This window comes from Schistocerca nitens, chromosome 1, assembly GCF_023898315.1.
Source record: "Schistocerca nitens isolate TAMUIC-IGC-003100 chromosome 1, iqSchNite1.1, whole genome shotgun sequence".
NCBI classification, from domain to species: domain Eukaryota; kingdom Metazoa; phylum Arthropoda; class Insecta; order Orthoptera; family Acrididae; genus Schistocerca; species Schistocerca nitens.
In genome coordinates this window covers 884,374,610-884,397,436 of record NC_064614.1, presented here as the reverse complement: position 1 = coordinate 884,397,436, position 22,827 = coordinate 884,374,610, and positions in this window count along the sequence as shown.

The window sequence follows — 22,827 nt, the reverse complement described above, 5'->3', positions numbered from 1 at the left end:
TTGTGACATTGAAGTGGGCTGTGCAAGAAATTCAAACTAGTTTTCTTTGGTTAAATCAATTAAAATCAAACTTGTGAAGCATGTTGAAAATCACATACTCCTCACCATAATTTAGTGCATAATATATGGAAATGTTATATTTTCTTGAAACCTTAAGCACCAAACCTGTTGGTTGAATTAACATATGAGTAAACCCATCACAATAGCACTATGTTATGCATCAATTAGCTGTAGTTATAGGATAAGTAAACAGGGACAGTAAACTTTTCATACAAATTTTATTATAAAGCTTGCAAAGGTTATGGTAAAGATGGACAACAAGATAAACTTGTGTAGGCATCATTGTAAATACATTTTTACCTCAAGAAAGCTGAATCGGATAATAATCTCAAGATGCCTTAAATTGCATGACACATCACCAATCAAGTATTTTCTGTTGGAGAAATAGTCTGGTTTTTCAGAATTTTTTCATTTGTTCTTGTGAAAAACCTTGTATCAAACAGCTGTTTTTCTACGATCAATCCATTATTACATGCATGTAGTTTTGGTGACCCAATGGCAGCCATCTTAAGGCTGTATGCAAACCACCAGATAAACATGTCTACATAGTTGGTCTGCATTGTGCAGGTCCCAGCAGTTTTTATTAGATTCTGTGAATGTCTCCTTCAGCTCCATGTGGATGCCTCTGACATAAAAGTATTATGATAATTTTATTAAATGCTTTCTTGCTGTGTTGACCTATAGCAGTGGTGACAAGAAAATTTTTACTGGATCGGGATTTGAACCTGTCACTCCTGCTGTCAAAGCAGTTGCACTGACTACTTCACTACCCAGACACAGTGCCCATCACGACCTCACAGTGCCCATCTTTACCTCAGCAAGTCTCCCATCTGACCCAAAATTCCATATGTCACTACTACTGCAGTAGTACCCTCACTACAGCAGTCCATCTCACTCGCCGTATCCATGAGATATTCCTGCAAATGGCTCTGAGTGTACGAGTGCATCTGAACTGAAGAAAGTTCCCCAATACCAAGCTAGGCTATGTATAGATACAATTGTATGCATGGTGACTGTTCTTTCGGCTGTCTGAAAGAATGGATACCATGCATATAATTGCAGAAATATAACTAGTTGTCTTATGACTGAGGTGTCCACGTCAGTCTGAAGAAGTCCGTGGAATCTAGTAAAAAACCTGGCGGCATCTGCATAATGCAGACCAACTATGTGATATATTTATCTGGTGGTTTATGTATAGCCTTAAGATTAATGGGATGCCAAAACTAGTTGCATATAGTAAAGGATTTATAAAAAGTAAAACAGCTGTTTGGCACAAGGTTTTGCACAAGAATTTGAAGCCAGCTGCAGTCCTATATCCCACCTCTGATGGATTCACAAAGAGAAGAAAAAATCATTCATTGCCCTAAGAATTTCTCCAAAAATATTACCCATTACATGGAATGACCAGATGCTGCATTCAGAACAAGAATTTTGGAGATCTATGCAGGACCAATGCCTGGTAAGTGCTAGATGAAAATATGACCTCTTCATTTTCTACCTCGTTTTCATGTTCTTCTTCTTCTTCACCTAACTCTGAATTACTGTCATGGCTGCTATATAATCCGGATAAAGGCCCAACCCAGCATTGTAGCTGGTTACTTACTGTAGAAGAGGGCAAAATGAAGACAGTAGTCCTAAATTTTGCATTTAAGAACTCATTCACACAGGGTGATCATACAGACACACTTGATTTTGCCCATCACACAGACTGGCATGTGATTGTATTTGAACGTGGCATCACAGTTCACTCCCCACAATTTACAAGAATTAGGGGACTTGTGTGCACAGATGTGGTGCCAACTCCCTCCAGCGACGTATCAAGGCTTCATTGATTCCGTGCAAATACGCATCACTGTTATCCGTGCCGAAGATAGACATACTGGCTATTAGGTAGATGGTCAAAAGGTTCTGGTTAATCAGTGTGTGTAGCTGTACTTAGTCAAGGATAGACTGCAGCCATTCATCGAGTTGATCACTTATTTTCATTTCTTTACGAGAATATAACATCGTTTCAATCTATAGGAACAGGAAACAGCTCGCTAGAGAAGTCCCACAAGCAGTATGGTGGGGTCAGTCTGGCTCCAAACTTACCTGCTCTGAACACAACCACTTGGTTTGGCAGTTCAGAGTGCAAAGTATGCACACCTAAAAGACTACAATTTTACAAGCATTCAATCTAAACACAAACAAAATTCCCTGGCATCCGTATTAACCCACCACACTGGTTATCGGTTAGATAGTCTACGCCATATGACTTGGCAGACATTTGTAAAAGAAAGAAATGAAGGTAGTTAACTGAGGTGATGGAAAAAAAAGAGGCAAGTGAAAGTAAAGAGTAAGTATCATTGAAGTAAAGATGCACTAGAAAATTGCATAAAGGAACTAATTGGAAAATATTTCAAAATCTTGCAGCATACAGAAACAACTAACTTTCACTTTATTTAAATATTACTATTTGCCTAAATAAACACTTGCATAATATTGTACATACATTTTCAATAAAAAAAGTTTTGGTTGCCAGCAGCTTTTCAAATTCGTTCTACCAAATACAGTAATAAATTGTAAAGTGAAAGAGTTAAAATGATTGTTTCGATAGTTTTCTGTAAAGTGATCGGAATAATGGTGTTAACCCATTCTACAGAAATTCTGGAAGTGCTTCTTAGTATTTCAGCAGGTTATATGGTTTAATGTTTTATGGACTATTAAATTATTCATAATTTAAGTGAACACACTGAAAACAGAAAAAATTCTAATAATTCAATGAAAAATAAATAAAATAAATACAAGCTGAAACACTAGCAGGACCATGGAGGAAAAAAAAAATATATGAATTTCCATGTACAATGTACCATTATATCTGTATAGGAAGTTACTTTTATTTTTAAAATAAATGCAAAAAGAAATAGTGTGTAAGGATTAAATAATTATGGGTAAATCACCAGAAAATGTTAAGCAAACAACAGTATGTTTTAGCCACTTTTGATGATTAATTAGTAATGCATTTCAGACATTGCCCATCATCAGAATATCTGTCCAGAAACATCACAAAATATGTATGGCACATTAAGCGTACTTAGATTCATAGGCAAATAAGTTAACATACCAGAGAAAAAAAACTTTACTTCAGAGTATCATGCCAAGTGTTATCTATCATAACTTCAGAGCTCTCAACTCGCACCATTCTGCCGTCACATAATTAGCTGTTATAACATACCACTAATTGACTTGGTTGTAGAAGTGCTGAGTTCATTTGTCATATTTTGACAGATAATTAACAAAAATCAGCTGAAAAACCATAAAAACAGTACATCATGCTAAATGATTTTTTATTCCTTTAGGAATAATCACAATTGAGAGTGCAAAGATCACATTGGAACAAAAGTACAGTATTAATACAGGTGGTATGGGCAAGAGACGGAGGGAAGGGAAGGGACAAGGGGGATGTGGTGAGAGGCTTCCAAATTAATCTCAGCTTATGTAAATGAGAACCAGCAATCTCTGGTATTAATAAACTTAAAATAGGGAATAGAGGCTTACTGTAAGTCTATTAGGTATTGCGTATACACATAATAAGTTGAAGGTGAAATTTCTTTAAAGCGCATGAACAGGTTATTGAATTATTCCAGCACTTAGATAAGAACACACAATATATTCAATATAATGTTATTCAAGTGGGGAGAAGCCATCTGCCTCTGTCAAACAGTAGTAAGTCACATATTTAGATTTTTTTGTTTGTTTTCATATTTTAATTCTTAAGTTAGAAATGGTAGGATGGATAGGGTGTGCGTTGGACACAATAGGAGTTGGCTGCAGTTCATGATTGGCTGAAGGTGCTTTTAACTATGGTCAGCTGTCTTCAGGCTGCTGCATTCAGGTGTAATGGTGGTGGAGAAACTGGTGCATTGCTTGGAACAGCTCAGGTATTATTGGTTTCACCATAGGCTCTGCTGTTGAGGCACCTTCTAGTGTATCTGATGTGGTGGGTCTGCCCTGACCATAGGATGAGTGGCAGTCGGTAATACATTTGCATCACTTGAGGCAAAGGGTCAACATTGAGACAGATCATTGGGACAGGGGGAGTGGACTGCACATGGTAAAGTGAGCATTCATGATCAAGGAAAGATGTAAGCAGAACACGGATTAAAGGGTCAGTGGAAGGAGGGTTGGGGCATGGAGGTGTACAAAATAAGAGCAGAAGAGAGGAATATCTTTGTTTGATTGTGGAACTACACTCCAGAAAATACCCTCTATGTTTTGATGGCTATCAATGTCAACACTAATAGGTAAATTTGGATATCATCTTATAATGATTGATATTGGCAGTCATTAGGTGTAGTATGATGGTCTTTGTGATGTTTGAATTCTTTGCAGTATTAGGCATGTAATATATGTATTGGCTATCTATGCAAATTCCCAGTTGGAAGTAAGTTTGCTATTAATTCAGATAGAACACTACTGTATAAATTGGGATCGTGCCTATGACATGTAGTCCGTAGTCTTGTCATAATGCTGTGACATAATCTCTTCTGGATTTGTATTTATTACGACTCAAAACCACCCCCCTGCCACCACCATTTAGTCACTATTTATTTTACTTATACCCTTGACCATACCTCCTCATCTTCCCACTGCTCTTTCACAATCCCCCCTCCCTTCAAACAAACATTCTGTATATGAAATTAGGTCAATTCTGTTGAAGAAATCATCAGCCAAGTCATGAGGACAAAGACACAGCATGGCTTCCAATGTGTGGTGCAATGGGTCAGTTAGAGTGTAAACAGGCAAGGAATCAGATGAGTCTTTCTGTCACCAAGGAAAATTAAAGAAAGGTTGTGACCTGACAAACATACTCTCAGGCTCAGTGTACCAGGGATTTATAATATTCCTTGAGAGTATGGTACCAGTTATGTGGGACAGCCTCTACAAACTACTGCTAATTGCTGTGTTGATAATCATCTCAAGCATGAAAAAATGAAAATCAGCAGTTTCCGAGAACTGTTTAGAGAGTAAATGCAAGAAAGCCTTTAAGCAGATGAGGATCTGTCCCATATTTCTAGCTGTTGGGTCTCTGTAATTACGGAAGTAGCTGAAATTAGACTGTATGATCACAACAATATACACACTGGCTATGTAATTATCAGTTTATTTATTTGCTATCTTCTAATACAAGAACAGACCACATGTTGCACATGAGGTAGTATATATGAATATAACACAATAGTTTCACACAATTTCAAGTTAATTAGTATAATTAAGCAATGCATGGAAGCACGCACGTCGGAAAGAAAAATTACAGAGAAAAACTTCACATAGTTCACCACCTATTACAAGTGATGGCACTGCAAGCTATGCTGGACAGCTTGCAAAAATGTGACCTATAGATGCAGAGGGTGTTGCTTTAGCATATGCTTTCTCCATGATGTAATTTAGCCAACTGCATTGTGTCCACTGGGCATAAGTGTGAACCTCACTAATTTTATGACAGTCAGACTTGGCCCCTGACAATAGTGATGGAAGCAGTAGTCAAAAGCATGGGATTCTATTCAGATTTAATGTGGAATCTTATGAGAGAACTTTTTATCCACGTGAGTAAGATTATTGTGTAAAAGTGATAGTTTGACATCTTACAGAAGCCTCCTCATTGTCCTTGAGTTTTACACTCTCATGTCAATATATTAACCCCCTCATTTTATTTGTTGTTCATAAGAAGTGTGAATTTAGGATTGTTTGTGAAATTAAATGCCATAATACTTGCATAGTCTGTTTCTCTGCCTGGGATTCAGAATAGAAATTTACATTCTGGCGCAAAATCAGACTTTTATCCGTGATGGATGGTGCTGATCTCCATGACTGTTCCTTTATTTAACACCCTGTAGTCTAACAGGTTGCTGGCAGGCATCAGACAGAAAACTGGAAACCTCAGCTATTAAATAAATGTAATTACTTCTGAAACAGTGATTTACTGCCATATGGAGTTCTGCTCCACAAACAGCCACTGCCAATGGGTCTGAAGATGACCACATAAGTGGCCGAAACCAATGACCAAAAAATATTCAAATTGTGATCAAGAATGATTTAAAGTAAATTATCCAAAATAAATATAAAGTAAAAGAGTATCTCATTAGCCTCCCCTCCTATAATTAATCATAATGTTTGGACTCAAGGATGCATGTACTGGATAACAGTAATGTTCATATTAAAGAGAGAGTTAACTGTACAGTTATATGAACAGCTGATGGTGCTCTCTAAAAATTATAAAATGGTTTGTATGAACTATTAGAGGAAACAACAGTTGAGTAAAAAAACTATTTCTAACTTTCTGTACTCGTAGTTCCTTCCCCTGGGAAGATGAATACATTTGGGAAGACTGGGAATGAGGGGAGTGTGTCGCTCAGACGACAAGTTGAGAGAAACCCACCTGTATTGAACACTGATGCAATTCATTCTGGAGTACCACTTGAATTTTTGGGATCCCCACAAGGTCAGTTTAAGGAAGAAACCAAGCAGTTCAGAAGTGGGCTTCTAGATTTCTTACTGGTAGGCTCAATCAACATGCAAGTATTATGGAGATGCTTCATGAACTCAAATGAGAAAACCTTGGACAAACATGCTCTTTACATGGAAGACTATTGAGAGAATTTAGAGAAATGTCATACAAGGTACACATCACAACATTCTGTATTGTAGCTAGCAGACTAGGCCCATGTTTGTAATACAGAATACGGAAAAGAAGTATGAGTGAATGTCTAATACATTAAAACATACGGTATTACTCTGAAATTTGTGATTCATTTCAAATGTTTTGTTACACATTTCAGTGTAAATGATAAACCGTGATTACCAGTGACCTACATCTATAATGGTCTCACAATTTGGAGATGTGAGTATTGTCTAGACCTATTAATCTATTAACTATACAAACTACTGCTAATTGCTGTGTTGATCATCATCTCAAGCATGAAAAAATGAAAATCAGCAGTTTCCGAGAACTGTTTAGTGAGTAAATGCAAGAAAGCCCTTAAGCAGATGAGGATCTGTCCCATATTTCTAGCTGTTGGGTCTCTCTAATTACGGAAGTAGCTGAAATTAGACTGTATGATCACAACAATATACACACTGGCTATGTAATTATCAGTTTATTTATTTGCTATTTTCTAATACAAGAACAGACCACTTGTTGCACATGAGGCAGTATATATGAATATAACACAATATTTTCACACAATTTCAAATTAATTAGTATAATTAAGCAATGCATGGAAGCATGCATGTCAGAAAGAAAATTAAACTAATTCCTCATTCAGCATTGTTTATCACAATGCTGTATGAACATAACCCGGATACTGAAAAACTAGACAAGGTGTAGGAAGACGCAGTTCGAGCATAACACTGACATATAGTTCCTTGTTTACATAACAACGACCAAAATTGAAGCATAACACATACTTTGCCAGGAGCACAATTTTGGGACACCCACCCTGGAAATCTATTCTATGGACTTCTCTATAATGTTGTCTGATGCCTAGGTTAGTTGAAGGGTGATAATTTCGCTAGTTGCGGAACTCGTAAAGATTGAGTGCGGGATAATTGTTGTGGCGACAAACGGACATATGGCGTTGCTTAATATTTACGTTTGAGTTATATTTGAAGGTACCATATTTATCCCACTTCTCTCAATAAAACCTAAAACAACAAGGTAAAATCGGAAAATATAGTTAATGAATAAGAATTCAAAGAATATTTTGATACATATTATGTACAATATCATACATAAACCGCAGAAAATGCAAGGAATATGTATGTAACTTTCACATATATTTGGTCCGCTTTTCCGCATTTGCCACAGCTGCAACCGGGTTAGTCTGTCACCGCATTATCGATTATTCGCATTCGAACCAGGTTTTTACATTTATTCCCATAGGTTAAGCTCCATTGAATAATCTGGTCTTATTTGACGTTGCAAAATGACAGCTGTGGGCAATCTATATATAATTTTTAAACAACAGGTGAGCGACGTCGCTATGTCAATAGAGCTCATTATAAGTCTTGTCACCAGGCGGCACTGCTACACACGTTGTCTCTCTGATGACGTCATGAGCCTCAACCAATCAGCAGACCCAATTCCCTGGCGTCCCCTAGACGCAAGTGTTGAATCAGCCCTGTTCAAGTTCTCGGAAAGATTTACTCTGCCGTTAGATTTCAGGGAAGCGCGGGGATTCCCTGCGCACTTGGAATTTGTTCTGTTTACTTGTTTCCTGATGGCAGGTAAAATACCGTTGATTCAACTTGACGCAATTTGTGCAGCCTGAACATCAAAACCATTAAAACTACAAGGGCTGGAATCAATAGTACAAACAACTTTGTACAAACGTTCATATCCGGTGATGACTGATCTGTTCGTGTTATAAACAGTCTAATTTTCTCGTGAAGCGAACGTCGCGGGTTAGAGTCACAGATGTGAGTTTAATCAGGCGTTGCTTTGTTTGACTTGACATCAAGTCAAAATAATATGAGACCCCGATTAAAACCAGATTAGTTCGTACTAAAGACAACGCTAGCGTTACTGCACAATGTAGCCTCCTTTTCTACAGAGACACGTTGTCCGTATTTATTTTTGAAGACTTGGGTATTTTGTCGCCCTTATTTTGTATTTATCATCGGTTATATGGCCTAAGAACTGGCTGTCCAGGGTCTAGGCCATATTGCCTTTCACTAACGTAAATGAATTCTCAGAAAGTCAGTACAGCAGTGTACTCGCTGCCTTTTTCAGAGTATTTAGAGTGAAAACATTTGGAAAACATTTATAGGTAAGTTTTCATCTTAAAAGAGAACGCATGTTTCGATAACAAAGCCGGCCGCTGTGGACGAGCGGTTGTAGGCGCTTCTGTCCGGAACCGCGCTGCTGCTACGGTCGCAGGTTGGAATCCTGCTTCGAGCATGGATGTGTGTAATATCCTTAGGTTAGTTAGGTTTAAGTAGTTCTAAGTCTAGGGGACGGATGACCTCAGATGTTAAGTTCCGTAGTGCTTAGAGCCATTTTTTCGAAAACAAAGGTACAGTACGTATATTGTTTTATACGCTTGAGACTTATTTTTTCCTAAACTGTCATAGAGTAGATCAATGTCTAACGCAGACACAAAAAGAAGCAAATGGAAAGCATGCTGTTAAGGAATTTGGAATAAGTAGTAAAATTTTAGAGGATTAAAAATGGTTCAAATGGCTCTGAGCACTATGGGACTTAACTGCTATGGTCATCAGTCCCCTAGAACATAGAACTACTTAAACCTAACTAACCTAAGGACATCACACACATCCATGCCCAAGGCAGGATTCGAACCTGCGACCGTAGTAGTCGCGCGATTCCAGACTGTAGTACCTAGGAGGAGGATTAAAAACGCACGCAATATTCCCATACGGGAGGACGGATTGAATCAAAGCTTTGTAGGTGTGGAGAATAATGGAGGGTTTACATCCTATGTTCGTCCAGTTACGAGTGTCGCTAGGAAGTAAAAGCTCCTGTCATATCACTTACAAACATCTAGATACGGGTCGACCTTTCAGAAGCGCGCTTAGATAATATTGTGAAACTCACTTCGCATATACACTCCTGGAAATTGAAATAAGAACACCGTGAATTCATTGTCCCAGGAAGGGGAAACTTTATTGACACATTCCTGGGGTCAGATACATCACATGATCACACTGACAGAACCACAGGCACATAGACACAGGCAACAGAGCATGCACAATGTCGGCACTAGTACAGTGTATATCCACCTTTCGCAGCAATGCAGGCTGCTATTCTCCCATGGAGACGATCGTAGAGATGCTGGATGTAGTCCTGTGGAACGGCTTGCCATGCCATTTCCACCTGGCGCCTCAGTTGGACCAGCGTTCGTGCTGGACGTGCAGACCGCGTGAGACGACGCTTCATCCAGTCCCAAACATGCTCAATGGGGGACAGATCCGGAGATCTTGCTGGCCAGGGTAGTTGACTTACATCTTCTAGAACACGTTGGGTGGCACGGGATACATGCGGACGTGCATTGTCCTGTTGGAACAGCAAGTTCCCTTGCCGGTCTAGGAATGGTAGAACGATGGGTTCGATGACGGTTTGGATGTACCGTGCACTATTCAGTGTCCCCTCGACGATCACCAGTGGTGTACGGCCAGTGTAGGAGATCGCTCCCCACACCATGATGCCGGGTGTTGGCCCTGTGTGCCTCGGTCGTATGCAGTCCTGATTGTGGCGCTCACCTGCACGGCGCCAAACACGCATACAACCATCAATGGCACCAAGGCAGAAGCGACTCTCATCGCTGAAGACGACACGTCTCCATTCGTCCCTCCATTCACGCCTGTCGCGACACCACTGGAGGCGGGCTGCACGATGTTGGGGCGTGAGCGGAAGACGGCCTAACGGTGTGCGGGACCGTAGCCCAGCTTCATGGAGACGGTTGCGAATGGTCCTCGCCGATACCCCAGGAGCAACTGTGTCCCTAATTTGCTGGGACGTGGCGGTGCGGTCCCCTACGGCACTGCGTAGGATCCTACGGTCTTGGCGTGCATCCGTGCGTCGCTGCGGTCCGGTCCCAGGTCGACGGGCACGTGCACCTTCCGCCGACCACTGGCGACAACATCGATGTACTGTGGAGACCTCACGCCCCACGTGTTGAGCAATTCGGCGGTACGTCCACCCGGCCTCCCGCATGCCCACTATACGCCCTCGCTCAAAGTCCGTCAACTGCACATACGGTTCACGTCCACGCTGTCGCGGCATGCTACCAGTGTTAAAGACTGCGATGGAGCTCCGTATGCCACGGCAAACTGGCTGACACTGACGGCGGCGGTGCACAAATGCTGCGCAGCTAGCGCCATTCGACGGCCAACACCGCGGTTCCTGGTGTGTCCGCTGTGCCGTGCGTGTGATCATTGCTTGTACAGCCCTCTCGCAGTGTCCGGAGCAAGTATGGTGGGTCTGACACACCGGTGTCAATGTGTTCTTTTTTCCATTTCCAGGAGTGTAGACAAATTCCCAGTTGTTCGCAAAATTCATGTCATATTGCAAAAACATTTAACATTTTTCTCACGAAACCGCCGTTACATTTCGAGCAGTTGATGAGGTCTGGGATCAGTTTGCCTACGCTTGAGACTCAGGTCCCTGTTGCCAAATCAATTAACGATTCGTACAAGGCATCATTGACCTCCTGTTCTCTTGAAAATTGTGTTTAGGCCAAATGCGCATTCAAAATGCCGAAAAGAAGAAAGTCGATAGTAGCTATATCGGAAGTGCATCTAGAAACAAACCGCTGTGAAGTGCGGGTACTGAGCATGGTACCACGTTCAGGGTTCCAGCCGCATATGGATTGCGGGAAAAATGAGAACGCTGTACGTGCTGTCATTAATTGAATCCTGTCTTTGCGCTCCCTTCGGAAGCCAAAGGTAAAGAGCTGAAGAATATATATAGGTTCTTCACTTAATACTGGCTCTCAAAATTGTGCGGCTCTCGAAATTGTGCAACTAGGTTTTCACTGGATAATTTGCCACTATCGTCAAGAGTGTGTCATTCAAATCTACGCGAGTCATAAAAACGTATGAACGGAGTTCCTTTTTGGAAAGAAGTCAAATGGTTCTCTGAGTTACCTGTTGGCAGTGTCTAACGTTTACAAATTATTTCTTTAGGAATTATAACACACTTTTTAACACTTACCTTAAAGTAAGCAAGTAATTCAGATTTATATATAATATCTAGAATTAATGTTAAAAGACGTACTTGCAGATGAATTGGATTATTCAAAGTAGGTTTCAAATAGGCGTCAGGATATGACTGTCTTATTTCTCCTGCTTCCGCTCCTTACTTCTGCTGTTTGCAGGTAGGTGTCTTCTGCGTCTACATGTGTACTCCGGATGGCAGAGGGTACGTTCAATTGTCCCACTTTGTAGGATTTCTTCCTGTTCCATTCACGTACGAAGCGCAGAAAGAATGGTTGTCTGCCTCTGTGCGTGCAGTATGTATTCTAATCTTATCCTCACGATCCCTGTGTGAATGATACGTAGGGGTCGTAGTATATCCCCATAGTAATCATGTCTTGAAACTTTGTTAATAGGCATTCTTGGGACAATTTACGTCTGTCTTCAAGAGTCTACAAATTCAGTTCCTTCAGCATCTCTGTGACACTCTCCCACTGGTTAAACAAACCTGTGACCCTTCGTGCGGCCCATCTCTGTGTACATTCAATATCCTCTGGTAGTCCCATCTGCTAAGAGTCCCACAAACTTGAGCAATATTCTAGGGTGGTTCGCAGAAGTGATTTGCAAGAAATCTCTTATGTATACTGACTGCACTTCCTCAGTATTTTACCAATAAGTCTACCACCCGCTTTACCCTTTCCTTTCAGAAACCAGCTATCCACATAACGAGCTGCGTGAACCAGTTGTAAAGGGGAGCCTAGGTAACGATGAAAGCGGTGCCTCGTGAAATGTATTTTAAAATCTAACAGCATAATACTGTTATTTATTTCCGTGACTCTTAACATGCACATGTGGAACGATTTCAGTAAGATTGTGCAGGTCCCTATTGTAGCCACGTTTCGAAAAGGCTGTGAGATCTGCTGCCATGATACCTAAAGGAAGTATCAATTACAAATGCCCCAAATGTAGACGAAATCTAATGTCATTACTTGTTTTTGCAGGTAATGTCATCGAGGTGTTACTTTTCTGCCTTTTAATATAAATAAAAAGGTAGCTTTTTTCCTCTCTGTGGGTTCGAAAAGTTAAAGGGGACCCATCACAGAGCGTACCTCGGATACTTAAACACTGCGTGTGACCATTCATGTCTCCCTTCTTTGAGTAACACGAGGGCGTGCTCCAAAGTGATGCCTCCGAATTTTTGTGTGAGAACTCTTAAAGTATTTTAAGCAAAACGAACATTATTAACATTCTACAAGTTTATTCTTCATGTCTACATATTTGCAGCCCTATGCCGCTAACCGGCTCCGGAATTGTAGCGTGTAACATGGTGATGTGTAACGTAACTACATCGGTGAGTGAGGAACAATGTGTTGTACTGGAGTTTCGAATTCGAAGAGTTCATCCGCATGTGGAGCACCATCTCTTTCAGCCTTACAGTGCCAGACAACACACGAGCGCTGTGACATCTGCAACAGTACAACGCCAACAAAGTGAAACATCCTACAGTGACGGTATCAACAAACTGGTCTCTCGTTGGAAGAAATGTGTTCGTCTCCAGTGTGGCCACGTTGACAAACAAATGTGTAGACATAAGGAATAAAGATATAGAATGTTAATAATGTTTGGTTCACTTCAAAAGCTCTTAGAGTTTTCACGTAAGAAATTCGGAGGCATTACTTTTCAGCACGCCCTCGTACACTATCTCATCAAAAGTATACGGACACTCCAAAAACGGACGTTTCTCATATTCGGTGTATTGTGCTGCCACCTACTGCCAGGTACTCCACATCAGCGACCTCCGTAGTCATTAGACATCGTGAGAGAGCAAAATGGGGCGCTCCGCGAAACTCACGGACTTCGAACGTGGTCAGGTGACTGGGTGTCACTTGTGTCATACGTCTGTACGCGAGATTTCCACACTCCTAAACATCCCTAGGTCCACTGTTTCCGATGTGATATTGAAGTGGAAACGTGAAGGGACATGAACAGCACAAAAACGTACAGGCCGACCTAGTCTGTTGACTGACAGAGCCTGCCGACAATTGAAGAGGGTAGTAATGTGTAATAGACAGGCATCTATCTAGACCATCCAAACTGCATCAGAATCCACTTCAAGTACTATGACAGTTAGGCGGGAGGTGAGAAAACTTGGATTTTATGGTCGAACGGCTGCTCATAAGCCACACATCACGCCGGTAAATGCCAAACGACGCCTCTCTTGGTGTAAGGAGCGTAAACATTGCACCATTGAACAGTGGAAAAACGTTGTGTGGAGCGACGAATCATGGTACACAATGTGGCGATCCGATGGCAGGGTGTGGGTATGGCGAATGCCCGGTGAACTTCATCTGCCAGCGCGTGTAGTGCCTACAGTACAATTCGGAGGCGGTGGTGTTATGGTGTGGTCGTATTTTTCAGGGAGGGGGCTTGCACACCTTTCTATCACAGTACAGGCCTACACTGATGTTTTAAGCACCTTCTTGCTTCCCACTGTTGAAGAGCAATTCGGGGATGGCGATTGCATCTTTCAACACGGTCGAGCACCTGTTCACAATGCACAGCCTGTGGCAGAGTGGTTATACGACAATAACATCCCTGTAATGGACTGGCCTGAACAGAGTCCTGACGTCAATCCTACAGAACACGTTTGGGATGTTTTGGAACGCCGACTTCGTGTCAGGCCTCACCGACCGACATTGATACCCCTCCTCATTGCAGCACTCCGTGAAGAATGGGCTGCCATTCCCCAAGAAACCTTCCAGCTTCTGTTTGAACGTATGCCAGCGAGAGTGGAAGCTGTTATCAATGCCATCATGGCAAAGGGTGGGCCAACACCACATTGAATTCCAGCATTACCGATGGAGGGCGCCACGAACTTGTAAGCCATTTTTGGCCAGGTGTCTGGATATTTTTGATCAAATAGTGTACTTTCAGTGTCCAGTAATAGTCATACTTGCTACGAGTTCCAAACGCATGAGCAACATTCCCAGATAGAGCGCACCAGTGATTTGTAAGCAGTTTCCTTTATAGCCTGCCTGCATTTCCTAGGTATCCTGCTAATGAATCGAAATCTACCCCTTACCTGACTTGCGACGGAGCCTATGCTATCATTCAGTTTCATATCCGTACACAATCTTACACTCATGTGTTTCTGAGGGTTGACTGATTCTAATTGTCTATGACTGATATGGAAATCATAGGATACTACATTCTTTTTGTTTTGTGAAGTGCACTGTTGTACACTTCATAACACTTAAACAAGTTGTCGAACTTTGCACCGTTCTGAAACCTTAACAAGATCTGATTGAATTTTAAAGCATTTTTTTTTTCAGATAACTGCATCACCTGCAAAATCCTGAAGTTCTGCTAATGTTGTCTCCCAGTTAATTAAAATTGCATATCGCCGACAATGGTTCCCGACAATGTTGTTGGGCAACATTGAGCCACACGAATTGCAGCCAATTGAACGACAACTATAGCGACCTCTGTAGCCCGACATTGTTTGCGGCAACACATATCCTGGCGAGACGTGCTTGCGCGGAGTCACATTATTACTACGAAATGGACGAATGTGAACTGGTGGAAGTTACTGCGGCTCTCCTGCTTTCAAATTACACAAGTAGTAAAATTACTGGAAAGAGGAGCAAGAGAAATCGGGCGTTGTGGCTGCGTCCTTTTTTAAGCAGGCGGAACAACTGAGATTCAGAAAATCTAACACGTGCATTAATGCTTAATACGCACCTGTTCCAGAATTTCACTAGAATGTCTAAAAATGATTTCGAATATCTCGTGCAAGCAACTCGTCCAAGAACTGCTAAAACCATTGCAAACATGAGAAACTGTATACCAGTTCCAGCACGACCTACGATTACACATAGGAAACAAAGGTGAGAGCGAGAGGGAAGCATTTACAGACAATTACAGATAGAGATATTGCTCTGCAATACGAAACACGGCAACCCCCCGACATCTACTTGCAAGATCTGCAATGTTACCCATTCACACCGCAAAATTGCCGCCTGTTGCACACTGCAGCAATGTTGACGTCGATGATAATTCCGCCAAATATTTCCGTTAAGACATATCTCATCCAAACGTACCTTAAACGTGCGGCATTCAACATGAACCAAGGACCCCAACACAACTCCCTGAGGCTGTCATCTGTCGATGACTCTCCATCCATGATAACGATGGTTCGGAATATTTCAACAGAAGTACTTGAAAAGTTAAGTGTGTAGCCAAGCTGACAGCAAAATGACTTCATCATCTCCCCCGAAGTTCTATTACTTTCTCCATGTACAACATAGGCTCTGCCTTGTTTATTTCTGTACCGGATTGTCGCTGGGGAAACAAGAATAATTCCGACGTAATGTTCATCTCCATCTCTTGTCTGGGAAGTACTCTAGCTCGAAAAGGTAAAACCGTTATCTATAAAATCCTGCACTTGCGTAAAATCAATATTTGAAGGTTAACGATCGTAAGGCCCACAGAAGACGAAACATAAGAGTCATATATGAGGTATTATTATCCACTCACAAGCTGCTACATTGTCGCGAATGGAACATTACCCGGAAATGTAGATTAAATTTCATTATTTCACGTTTATGATCACAAATATTGTAGGTTCTCAGACTACCGGTTTCGGTCAGTAACGACCTTCTTCAGATCTGCAGCAAAACACAAATACAACTAATGGAGGCCTACAGCTTAAAACAGTAAAACAGGCCACGAAGAAAAGCATTGCTGAAGTACATGTGAAAATTATGCGTTTTAGATATGACGAGGCATACCAATTTGATACAAACATGTCCTAATATCCTGGAGCTACAGTGGCATTGTCAAACGCTAAACACAAAATCACCGCTAGCATCGTCACACATAAATAAATTATGCTATACACTAGGGTCATTTTTTTTAACAGTGCTACTGTTCAGAACAAACTGCTGTACAGTATCCACACGATGTCTGTATCGCAAGCTCGCCAGACGTCGCTCCTGTAGGCGTACATATATTCTTGAATAACATATAATTATACGATATAAAATAAAAGAAGAATACAGTCAGTAAGGACTGTAATCGGCTTACCAGGTATAAAAGTCATTGCAGTAATAAAACGCAATAAATTACGGCACGACAAAAGTTAGATTGTTGAAAAGGAAAAGTTTAGTAACGATAATTCTGACGCGCTGTAATGACGAACGTTAGATGAAAATATAAAGGCATAAGTAATAGTCAACTTATGAGATCTTCGAGTCCATTGTCTCCTGCTGTACCCATCACCACCTAACTCAACAATGCTTCCTCCTCCTACCCAGTGTGGTTTCCGGCATTTCTTCTCCACCAACTACCAGCTCCTCAACCTTACCGATCTCCTCTCCCTCCAAATTATCTCCCGTCACTCTGCTATTCTTCCTCCAGAACACTATGACCATGTATGGCATTCTGGGCTCCTTTTCAAGCTCCAGACCTAAGGCATTCCTATCAACTTCATATGTCTCATTGCCTCCTTCCTCTCCCACTGTCCTTCCTACGTCACCATCCATAACACCAATCTCTGTACTTTCTACCCTACTGCAGGTGTGCCCCAGGCTCCACTCTTTCTCCTCTCCTTTATATTCTGTACACCACTGATATACTCGAACCACCCCCACCTGCCCATCTCCTTCAATATGGTGATGACACCACCTTCCTTGACCTCTACCGTATCCTTCAATGATCCCAGCGCTCCCTCCAAACCCACACAGACAAATTTACCACTTGGTGCTCCTTTGGATCAATCCTTCAAAAACCCAGGCAATCATAATAGGATGTACCACTCCTCCTTCTGGCTCCACGATTTCTACCTCACCATCTATGACTGTCCTATCCAAATTACTCCCACCTTGGACAACATTGACCCTTGAACTCCACTTCTGACCATCATCTCACCTGGACTCCCCATCTCCTTACCATCCAATGCAGAGCCCACAATAGACCCCAACTCCTGAAACTCCTGACTGGCCGGACATGGGGATTGCATCCTTCCACCATCCTTCAGATCCACAAATCCTTGGTCCATCCCATCCTCTGTTATGCCAGTGTCGTGTGGGTCTCTGCCACTCCTAAATTCTATAAAGCCCTCCAAATCCTTGAACACCATGCAGTCTGCCTCTCTTTCTGTATCCATCCCCTAGCCCCCACAAGGACTGTCTATGACCTCATCCTTTTCCCACATCTCCCCATTTTCCTTGAACACGTCTGTATCCTCCACACCAGCTGCTGCCTCGATCCACCTCGCCCCCTGGTGTCTCCTTTACCAAAGAAATTTTCGGCGTCTCCCCACCCTGAAGATGTACTTCGCCTTGGCATTTACTGTTTCTTCCAACTCTTACCCTCCTCTTCCTCTCCCCCCTCCCTAGGGCATCTTCCCCTTTCTCTCCCCCTCTGCTGTTCCCCCTGTTCTTCTCGCTGCTTCTTTCCCAGTCCTTACCCTCCTTCCTGGGTTGCTCCCTTCCCCATGTTCCACATCTCATGTCCCTTGTTGTGCTACTGGCTCCCCCTCCCTTCCATCTCTTCCAGCGCCCCCTCCTCTCCTTCCTCTTTTCCTTCTCTCTGGCCTCCCCTCCTTTGGCAGTTCCTTCTAGTTTTAATCCATTTACTCTCCATTGTGTTTTGGTGCTCGCCATGTGTGTTACATAAGTGCAGTGTGTTTTAAGTCTATTGGTCCCGTGTGGCTTTCATACTGTGAAGGTCGTTTTAATTGTGCTGTCAGTGCCGCCAGTGTTTATGTGCTATGTCCTTATCGAGTGTCATTTTATCTATATGTGGACCTTATGTAAATGTGCCTTATCAAACTTCTCCATTCTTTTATATTGCAACTCCCACTGTTTCCTCTTCTCTTGTGTCAACATCATCTTTTAGCCTTTTTATTTTCCTTTATTGAATTTAGATCCCCTCTCTCCCCCCCCCCCCAGAGGGGGAGGGGGGCAGGCTGACAGCAGCTTAATACGCCGCTCTACTGCCGATAGAAGAGTTAAAAACATAATGGGAAGATGACAAACAATATGTAAAGGCAATAAAACGGTGACTCTGTTAAAAATAGTAAAATGGCGGAAAGTTGCGGAAGTTAAAATAGAAAAAACACGGGGTTGACGATGCTAATGAAGACACACATTAAGTACACAGGCACAATTAAAAGAATAAAAAATAAAACACGGCGACAGTATGGTTTCTGTTCGTAACTCTTTAAAAAGGGGGGCAAACAACACTGAACACTGAAACACTGCACCAGAGATTAGATACGAAGATAACACACCACAGACTAAAGCAGATTGGGGGGGGGGGGGATAATCCGGACAGATGAGGAAAAAAAAGGGTGGGGAAAGCAAAAAGGGGGTGGACATCTTTTATCCCCGTATTTTATGTATTTAATGTTTCTCCTATGATATTTTGTACAGTGTCTTGACTGAAGAGCGGCGGACTGTGCTGCTGCCAAACAACCCCTGCCCACATGGGGTAGGGGTATGAAGTAACAATAAAGGGAAAAAAGCAGCCTTTGGAGTATACAGAATAATATAAAAATGACAAAAATAAATGGCGAAAGAAGCCCAATGAATGAAAGCATACTGTAGCAACTAATCTGCGCCCTCTGTTGGTGCTACTTCCAAAATGTTGCATAGGCGAGAAGTGGTTGGAGGAACGTGACCGTAATGTTTGTTGTCAACTTTCTTAATAGTAAGGTCAAGATAGTTAATGGAGCTCTCTTTTTCAACTTCCATAGTAAAAGCTATTACTGGATGCATACTGCCTATTGCTTGGGCAAATGCGTTGACCTAAGTAGTGTCAACCTCTATCAGTAATAAAATGTCGTCAACATACCGTTTATAATTAATCGTTTTTTATTTTAGCTGTGAAACTTGGCAAAAAGTGTACATCCTAAATCGTTCACAAAAACACCTACCAAAGTAGCAGCTAGATTATTACCCATTCCAGGTCCATATTTTCGATAATATATTTTGTCATTGAAGGTAAAAAAATTGTGAGCTAAAATAAAATCTAGAAATTCAATTAGTTCTGTACTCTTTACAGTACTGATCTTGTTATGGGATAGCAGATTACGCCGAATAAATTTCAATAGTTTCTTTTATCGGGACGTTACTATAGCGGTTTTTTACATCCAAGGTTGCTAAAGTCGTATTATCTCCAACAGTTATTTCCTTGACAGCAGTTGCAAGCTCAGAACTGTTTTTGACCCAAAAACAAGTATCGAACGTGTAAATTGCTTTAAGTTCATTGTTAAGAAACTTATTTAGTTTATAGCATGCTGATGACATATTGTTTACAATCGGACGAACCGGATTTCCATTTTTGTGAATCTTAACTTGTGATCTAAGCTGGGAAAGTATAGCATCCATCATTTTAAACGATTTCTTTTCATAATCGTTAAGAAGAGCGCCTCAGACTTATTGCCGCTTAACTTTTTCCTTTTTAACAATCTAAGTTTTGTCATGTTTTAATTTATTGCACTTTGTTCCTGTAATGACTTGTACACCTTGTAAGTAGGCTGTTTAGGTTTTTTTGGTAACGCCACCTCTGTATGAAAATCACTGGCTGTGCTGTGTGCAGTCTGTGGCTGTTTTGCATTGTTGTAATACTCGCCATTGTAGTGTTACGCAGCTGGCTGTGAACAGCGCGTAGCGTTGCGCAGTTGGAGGTGAGCCGCCAGCAGTGGTGGATGTGGGGAGAGAGATGGCGGAGTTTTGAAATTTGTCATGAACTGCTATATTTATATAGGATGATATCAAGGTAAATACATTGTTTGTTCTCTATTAATATCTTTCATTTGCTAACTATCCCTATCAGTAGTTAGTGCCTTCCATAGTTTGAATCTTTTATTTAGCTGGCAGTAGTGGCGCTTGCTGTATTGCAGTAGTGGGAGTAACGAAGATTTTTGTGAGGTAAGTGATTTAGTGATTTGTGAAAGGTATAGTTTAATGTTAGTCAGGGCCATTCTTTCGTAGGGATTTTTTGAAAGTCAGATTGCGTTACGCTAAAAAAAAAAAATATTGTGTATCAGTTTAAGGACAGTCCTGTATAAATTCTTCAAAAAGGGGACGTTTCATACGTCGACCCTTAGCCGAGGATACCTCACTGGAATCTTCTGATTTTTTCTTGTAGTTTGTGTAATTAGTTTAGCTATTGTTTATTGCTAGAGCGTAATTGTAGAGAAAATCTCCTTTGTAGTTGCAGTCTTTCATTGTTGTACAGTAAAACAGTTGTGGCATGCATGTAGATTTGCACCAAGTATTTCGCAGCTGCAATTAACTAGATATTATTTTCAGTGTTATGTTAATGTGTTCTCTTATTTTTGGTCTTCAAATTGTGTTTTTCTGTGTTGTCGTGTGAAATACTGTGACAATAATGGCGTGTGAAAAACGTAACACTAGGCTCCAAAGTAAACTGAGAAATAATAGTGACGACGAGCGTAGCTTGCCAGCACCACTGTGTAATGAATTAAGAGACATTCAAAGTAGTAATTTGGTAACTGTGCATAGGGAAACGGAGCGGGCGTCAAACAATGGCGTGGACAGTGAAACAATTAGTGCAGAGGGAAGCATTATCGATCGATCGGTCGGCAACAGCTCGCCTCAGGAATCGGGAATGACAGGACACAATTTTGCAAATATTGTAGATTCAGGTTTTGGATCCTCACCGTTTTCTCAAATAAGTCAAGACACATTTTCTGCTTGTCAAAATGTGAACGTTTCCGGTGCAAATTCACTGCCGAAAAGCACTGAGGACCATGTTCCAGACACCAGTGCATTGTTATTACAATTAATACAACAAATGGGACAAACACAACAAAAGCTTCAAAAGTTAGACACAATGGAACAAAATCTTCGAAAGTTAGACACAGTGGAACAAAATCTTAAAAAGTTAGACACAATGGAACAACACCAAAGACAAACACAGCAACAGTTAGACGCAATGGAACAAAATCTTCAAAAGTTAGACTCATTGGAGCAAACTCTTGAACAAACACGTGAGGATTTAACTACTGAGTTACATCATATTGAATCGAAATGTCAAAAAGTCTGTAATGACGTAAAAACACAAATTTGTGAGCATTTCCAACCTATTTTTTCGCGTCATGAAAATGCACTACAGAATCACGAAGCAGCCATAAAAGAACTGCAAACTATTGTTCATGAAAATCATGAGACCTTGCAAGTTAAATTCGACTCAGTTGCATCTACCGATTCGGTTACGCAACTTGCAAAAACTCAGGAAAACTTAAAGGACACAGTAGATACTCTGAAACTTGGTTCAGAAAAGCACACTGAGGAAATAAGTACACTATTGGATAAAGTAGCCGAACTTTCAGATCAGTTCACTAACTTATCTACAAAGGTAGATGATGATCTGAATGACACAACACCTGTAGCCTTCACTGACACTGAAGAGTATGAAGAAATTAGAAAATTCAAACAAAATCAAAATCAAATCAATACACAGTACAAAAGAGAAATCCGGGAAGTACAAGATCAGTTGACGCAGGTAATACAAGAATTACATATTTCAGAGGACACTCGCGCTCCAGTACGGGAAGAGGGAGATAGAAATACGGAACAACCACAAAATAATAACACAGGACATTTCGGAAATTATGAAAGAAATTGGCAAGGCGCATTGGATTTTGAGATGGAACCGCCGACACGACGTAACAATGACCGATATGCTACTCGCCGACACGATGATTTTGACTATAAGCTGTTCATTACTACACGTAAATTCAAAACGTTTAAGAATTCTGCCAACGACATTCATCCACAAGCGTGGCTCCATCAATTCTCTCATTGTTTTCCTCCCAACTGGTCATTGGAGCACAGGTTAGAATTTATGTGTGGCTATTTAGAGAATGAACCAGCTGAAAGAATGCGATCGGTCATTCACGATTGTCACAGTGAAGGAGAATTTTACCATGCCTTCCTCTCAGCATATTGGTCTCAAGCTACACAAGACCGAGTAAAACATAGCATCATAATGATGAAACATTTCGAACAATCTGAATTTTCCAGTCTTGTGAAATATTTTGAA